Source organism: Chrysemys picta, chromosome 16 (assembly GCF_011386835.1).
Source record: "Chrysemys picta bellii isolate R12L10 chromosome 16, ASM1138683v2, whole genome shotgun sequence".
Classification (NCBI taxonomy): Eukaryota; Metazoa; Chordata; order Testudines; family Emydidae; genus Chrysemys; species Chrysemys picta.
This window is the reverse complement of record NC_088806.1, coordinates 552424-559523: the sequence shown is the minus strand read 5'-3', so window position 1 is coordinate 559523 and position 7100 is coordinate 552424. Positions and strand designations below refer to the sequence as shown.

The 7100-nt window shown below is 57.4% G+C and overlaps 1 long non-coding RNA gene across 1 annotated transcript; it reads right to left on the bottom strand.

The window, feature by feature from the left end:
* Positions 1 to 1833: 1833 nt before the first annotated feature.
* LOC135975905 (uncharacterized) lies at positions 1834 to 3048 on the bottom strand. Its single transcript, XR_010593007.1, has 3 exons — positions 2936 to 3048; positions 2681 to 2739; positions 1834 to 2092 (listed from the first exon to the last, which is right to left on the bottom strand). It is a non-coding gene; the product is annotated as an uncharacterized LOC135975905 (long non-coding RNA).
* Between the last annotated feature and the right edge of the window lie 4052 nt (positions 3049 to 7100).

Below are 7100 nucleotides of genomic sequence, written 5' to 3'. Positions count from 1 at the left end.
AATACCTAGACCTGCCGCCCCTCTCTGGAGTGGCCGCCCCAAGCACCTGCTTGGCAAGCTGGTGCCTGGAGCCGGCCCTGCCTGCTGAGATCCCCTGCAGGGCCCCTGCCCCTTGAAATCCCGCTGGGAGACTCGTCTCTGCCCCGTGGCTTGCAGGGTTTTCTTGTTTGAGGATTCCCCTTTCTTGTGCCCCTTCCCGCCAGCCTCTGGCAGCTTGCCCGTCCTTCCTGCAGGGGCAGGGGTGTCCTCTGGGCAGGGGCTGCCTGGGCAGTCACTGCACACCATGGATGGGGTGTGTGTGCTGAAAGAACAACAATACGAAGGCATCATCAATCATCATCATTTTATTGCAGAATCAAGACTTCTCATTAAAAGAGCGACAGAGTGCGAGAGCAGGACGAGGGACATGCCCTCCCCACCCGAGACCCATCCCTGTGGGCTGCGGACGACACTCACCAGCCTTAACTGGGCCGGGACAGGTGCCAGACGTGAGCTAAAGTGCATGTGCTGAGCAGGGCCAGCCTCAGGGGTGGGCGATGTGGGCGACGGCCCAGGGCGCTGGGGTCAGGGGGCACCGCAGTGTTTAATTTGTAATGAAAGTGGTGCTAAGGGCTTAGCCCCGGCACAAATTAAGCATCAGCTGGGCGGCTGGAGAGCTGTGGCTGCTGGCGGGGTGCCCAGGACGGACGGCAGCGTCGCTGCCAGCAGCAGCTCACAAGGACAGGTGGCATTGGCATGGTATTGTCACCCTTCCTTCTGCGCTGCTGTGGGCAGCGGCGCTGCCTTCAGGGCTGGGTGGCTGGAGAGTGGTGACTGCTGGCCAGGAGCCCAGAGGTGCTGCGGTTTCACAAATTAAGCACTGGGATGCCGCGGTCAAGAGGCAAGGAGAGGGGTGTGCCTGGGGTGTGAGGCTGTGGATGGAAGCTCAGGAAAATGGCAGGGGGACCTCAGGGAGGCAGCAGGGGCAGGTGGGATGGGTGGGAAACCCAGGGAGGTAGCGGGGGCTGGGAGGATGTGTGGGGAGCCTGGGGAGGCAGTGGGATGGTTGGGGAGCTGGAGGAAGCAGTGGGGGCAGGGGAGATGGGTGGGGAGCTGGAGGAAGCAGTGGGGGCAGGGGAGATGGGTGGGGAGCTGGGGGAGGCAGCAGGGGCAGGTGGGATGGGTGGGAAACCCAGGGAGGTAGCGGGGGCTGGGAGGATGTGTGAGGAGCCTGGGGAGGCAGTGGGGGGAAGGGAGATGGTTGGGGAGCTGGAGGAAGCAGCAGGAGCCAGGGGGGATGTGTGGGGGGCTGGGGAAGGCAGTGGGGGCCAGGGAGATGGGTGGGAAACCCAGGGAGGCAGCGGGCATCGTTTTCCCTAAGGCTGGCCCTTGTGCTGGGGTCGGTGGGGCGAGGGTGGAGGCGGACGGGAAAATCTGCATCGTGCCTGCAGAGATCGGCTGGGCTGTTGCTGCAGAATCAGCCTCTGGAACCGCTAAAGCTCCCATCCCGCCAGGGGCAGGGCGAACACCCCCGCTGGAGGGGCCTGATTCTGAGCTCACGTTCCCTGTGCTACACCAGGGCAAGCGCGGGGGGGGGGGGGGAACAGCCTCATAGACCCCAGCAGAGTTACTCCTGATTTACACTGGGGAAGCGAGAGGGGAATTTGCCCCAGCAGAGTTACTCCTGATTTACACAGGGGCGAGAGGAGAATTGGTTCCTCCAGAACCCCATCTCAGTAACCGTTCCTGGGGGCTGAGAGGGGGGGCATCAGGCAGCGCCACTGACACCCCAGCAGCAGGGCCCTGGTGTCCCAGACAGGGGAGCCGGGACTGGAGACCGGGCAGATGTGGAGGGTGGTCGCTGAGGGAGGAGGATGTTTGAGGCGAGGAGACTCCCCGAAGATGATGCCCTGCAGCTGTCCAGCCCCTGTGCTGCCTGGCCTCCCCTCCTGGCCCTCCTCCATCCTCCCTGGGTTGCAGTGTGGAAACATTTCTGCTCTTCTCCGGGGGTCCGTGGTGCCTCAGGCTGCATCCCCCGCTCCTCCCTAGTGCCCTGGGGGCCTGGACCAGCTCACAGCTGGGTTACGACAATCTCCGGCCTCTGGATGTGCACCTGGGATGGCGAGAGGTGGGGGGAGGGACCATAAGCAGAGCTGGTCACAAAATGGCCAACACATCCGTGTTCTTGCGTGACGATATTGGTGAGGAAGTTTTCATTCCCATTCACGTTTTTTTGAGGGAGGGGTGGGGGGATATTTTTACTTTTCTTCATTTCATTTCCCATCTGTTTTTTTCCATTGAAAAAACCCACCACCACCCCAAAAACCCTCTTTCTTTTTGGTTCCAGCAGCGGTTGCACCCAGGCCAAATTCAAAGGTAAAAATCACCCATGTCCTGCCCCTCTTTATGCATCCCAGGGTCGCATTGGCCCTTTTGGCCACAGCGTCGCACCGGGAGCTTGCATTCGGCTGATTATCCAGCCCCCCTAAAATCTTCTGCAGAGTCCCAGCTTCCCAGGAGAGAGGCCCCCATCCGGAAAGGGACGCGTCTCTCTCCGGGCTGCCAACAGGTTAGTTGTGCACCGGAGTGACTTAGCCAGCCAATAGCTCCCTAATGCTCCTGTCTCCCATCCAGAGCAGAATGTGCTGCCCGTGGGCAGCTGCAGGCGGGAGGAGGAGGGGACCGATATGGCTGAACCTACCGGGAGAGAGGTGTCGACGGATTCCATGTTAACCTTGAAGGAGCCAGTGCCGTCCGAACCTGGCGAGAGAGCAGGGTTAGAAGGTGGAGGATTCGGCTGGCAGACGCACGGCCAGGACCCCAACCCCCTCGAAGGAGTCCCTTGGACCCACTCTCCCACGCTGACGGTGCTGATCTGGTCTCCGTGGGCCGCTGTCCTTGGCCCAGGGGTTCCCACCAGCCCGTCTTGCCCAGCCCAGGATGGATCCAGCGTTACCTTTGTCAGAGTCGGCTCCTTCGTTCCTGATGCAGAAGCTCCCGGCAGTGTTCCATTCGCTGTAGTCGTTCTCGTACCACTTCTCAACGCTGTCATCGTCCGAGTGCAGGCTGTGGGGGGAGCAGTGACAGCCGCGCCTGTCAGCGCCGGGCCACTTGGTGCACGGGGTCCCTCGGGCAGGTGGCAGAGGTTTCCACCACCCCACTGGGCCCCCCAGGGCATCTGACTCGACCTCCCTCTGCCCCATGGCTGTGGGGCAGCCCCTCTGATCCCACCTTCTGCACCTGCCCCGGAGTCGAAGGGGCGAGGGTCTGACTCAGAGCAACCCCAACCCCCACTGTGGATACCGGGGCCCCTCAGAGCTCACAGCAAACCTTCCTCGGTGGAGCCTCACGACCCACCCTCTGCCCCGGGAAAGAACATTATCCCCACTTGGTACACACATGGTGGGCAGAGCTTGGAATAGAGCCCAGGCGTCTGGACTCCCAGCCCCTCTGCTTTAATCCACCAGGACTCCCTCCCCAACCCTCTCCTCCCAGAGCCAGGGAGGGAACCCAGGGGTCCTGGCTCCCAGCCCCCTGCTCTAATCCATCAGACCCCCACTCTCCTCCCAGAGCCAGGGAGAGAACCCAGGAGCTCTGGTACTGAGTCCCATGCTCTAACCACAGGCTCACACCATCTCAGTTGTCGGCTGTGCCCACCCATGTGTTCCCGGCCCAGTTACCTGAACTGGTTTTTCATCCTCTTGGCTCTGAATAGAAAGACACCGAGGACCGCACTCACGATCACCAGCACTGCAATGGCCATGCCCAGACCAATGCCCAATTTACTGATGCGGGTGGCACAGCGCTCGGTGGGGTACCAGTACAACTCCTGCTCTGAGCAGCTGTGGGGGAGACACAGGGGGTGAGAACAGCCCCACCCCAGCCCCTTCCCCGTCCTACTCCATCCTGTCCCTGGAGCCACTTCCCTGGGGTCCCCCATCCAGTCTGGACTCTCCATCTCCAGTGAGTGATCCCGGCTGTGCCCGGGTCCTTCTGCATGGATCCGAGTCATAAGAACATAAGAACGTCCATCCTGGGTCAGTCTAGCCCAGTATCCTGTCTTCTGACAGTGGCCAATGCCAGGTGCCCCAGAGGGAATGAACAGAACAGGGAATCATCAACTGACCCATCCCCTGTCGCCCATTCCCAGCTCCTGGCAAACAGAGGCCAGGGACACAATTCCTGCCCATCCTGCTAATAGCCATCGATGGACCTATCCTCCATGAACCTATCTAGTTCTTTTTAGCCCTGTTATAGTCTTGGTCTTCACAACATCCTTTGGCGAGGAGTTCCACAGATTGACTGTGTATTGTGTGAAAAAATACTTCCTTTTGTTTGTTTTAAACCTGCTCCCTATTAATTTCATTGGGTGGCCCCTAGTTCTTATGTTATGAGAGGAAGTAAACAACACTTCCTTATTTACTTTCTCCACATGTGTCATGATTTTAGAGACCTGTATTATATCCCCCTTTAGCCAACTCTTTTCCAAGCTGAAGGGTCCCAGACTTATTAACATTTCCTCATAGGGCAGCTGTTCCATACCCCTAATCATTTTTGTTGCTCTTTTCTGTTCCTTTTCCAATTCCAATATGTTTTTTTTGAGATGGGGCGACCACATCTGCACGCAGTATTCAAGATGGGGGCATCCCATGGATTTATAGAGAGGCAACATGATATTTTCTGTCTAATTCTCTATCCCTTTCTTCATGATTCCCAACATCCTGTTCGCTTTTTTGACTGCTGCTGCACATTGAGTGGATGTTTTCAGAAAACTCTCCACAAGGACGCCAAGATCTTTCTTGAGTGGCAACAGCTAATTTAGACCCCATCATTTTATATGTATAGTTGGGATTATATTTTCCCATGTGCATTGCTTTACATTTATCAACACTGAATTTCATCTGCCATTTTGTTGCCCAGTCACCCAGTTTTGAGAGATCCTTTTGTAGCTCTTCGCAGTCTGCCTGGGACTTAACTATCCCAACTCTTAGCTATCCCAGGCAGACTGTGCTATCCCAATCATGGGTTTTCCAGTTCAACGGCCACTTGAGCAAATACAAAATAGAAATAATTGTTTTGGATCGAGCCAAAGCTGAGTTGGTCCCAAAATTGCGGAGGTCAAATGGAAAAGTAGGAAACAAAACCTCTGTGACCTGACCCGACATTTTTCATTTCTCGGTTGGGTGTTTGTAACAGAAGCAAAAGAGGATGAGTGTCACAAGGCAGCTGGAGGAGGAGGAGGAGGAGAGGGTGCCGGGGCCGTCATTCATAACGACAATTAATAGTCACCGAGCCAGTGAAAGCAGGCGAGAATGACTCTAGAGCCTGGTGGTTGGGGCCCCTCGGTCAGCTGTGGAAGGCCCGAGTTCAAATCCCTTCTCCAATTGCTAGTTAATTATTTATACAATGTGGAACAGCTGCACCAGGAGAGCCCGAGAAGGCCCCACATGGGAATAGCCCATCGCCTCTCCTCTGCAGTGCTACAGACCCAAATTCAAAACTCTCTTCCCCAGGAAAACCCCTGTCAGGGATGGAGATAATTTTTAGTCCTGGCATGAGTGCAAGGGACTGGAGTACACGCCCTCCCGAGGTCCCTTCCAGACCTACAAGTCTATGTCCAGCAGAGGGGAGAATTGACCTGCCGGACCCCAGGGCATTTCCCCCTCATCCTTGGGCTTAAGGGTTACCAGGAGGGCACCTCCTCCAGCTGCTTTGCAAGTCCAGTCCTCCTTTGCTTCTGGTAAAGTGCCCAGAACGGAACCCAAAGCAGCCTGGAGTCGGGTCAAAACGAGATGGCTCGGCCTGACATTTCCGAAGCAGTTGGGGTTTCTTGGGGGTTGGTCAAAATGATTCCGTGAACTCGACACGCAGGAGGGCGTGTGTGTGTGCGCACGTGTGTGCATAAGCTCATGTGCATGCATTTGCACGAGTGTGCGTGTGTGCAAGGGCGTGTATGCGCACAACTCACATGCACTGGGGGCCGGCTTTCGTCAACTGGCACTGCCCGTAGTTGCAGTTAATGAAGCCGGGGGTGCTCTTGGTGCAGTTGGAGATGCAGGAGAAGCCAGACTTGGTGAGGTTAGGGAAGTAGAACTGGCTGTAGCCTTCGGGGGCAACTTTCTGGCAGTACTCTGCAGAGGAGAGAGGGGGGCTTAGTGGGTGGCCGGCTGGAGAGGCCGCACCGACCCCCCAGCACTGCTCCCCCACCAAGTGGTTGTGGGTCACTCACCGGTGCCGTTGAACACTGGCATTGTCCCCTTAGAGACTTCAGCAGAGGAGGCGTTGAAACACATCATGGCTGGAAGACACGGTACAGGCAATTCTTAGTGAGCCAACCCGGGGACAGCCGGGAGCAGGAGTGAGAGACGGGGACGCCCTTCAGCTGCACATCCCCACTTGCAGCCCCCGAAGCTCCCCAAGCTGCACAGGCCTTCCCATTGATTTGGGGGTTGGAAAAGGCCTGGCCGACGACCTGACCCCTGTCTGGGCCTGTGAAAGGTTGTCCATAGGGCTCGAGGTGTGGGGGAAAGGGAGAAAGCTGTTCTCTGCGACCTTGGGCCAACCACTGAAATCACAGAGGTCAATGCTTTTCTTTCCATCCATCCCCCCACAGCCCTCCATCCATCCCCACAAACACTCCTCCATCCATCCCTCCCTCCCTTCCCACACACACCCTCTAGCCATGTCTCCATCCCTCCATCCCCACAAACAACCCTCCATCCACCATCCATTCCCACAAACACCCCTCCATCCATCCCCACAAGCACCCCTCCATCCTTCCATCCACCATCCATCCCCACAAACACCCCTCCATCCCTCCCTCCCTTCCCACACATACCCTCCACCTATCCCTCAGCGTCCACCATCCCCACAAACACCCCTCCCTCCATCCCTTGCTTTCCACACACACCCTCCATCCATCCATCCATCCCCACAAGCACTCCTCCACCCACCTTCCATCCCTCCTCACAAACACCCCTCCATCCACCCATCTCTTCCCACACACACACTCTCCCTCCCGCCTCACAAACACCCTTCCATCCTCCATCCATCCCCACAAACAACCCTCCATCCATCCCTTCATCCTCCATCCATCCCCACAGACACCCCTCCATCCATCT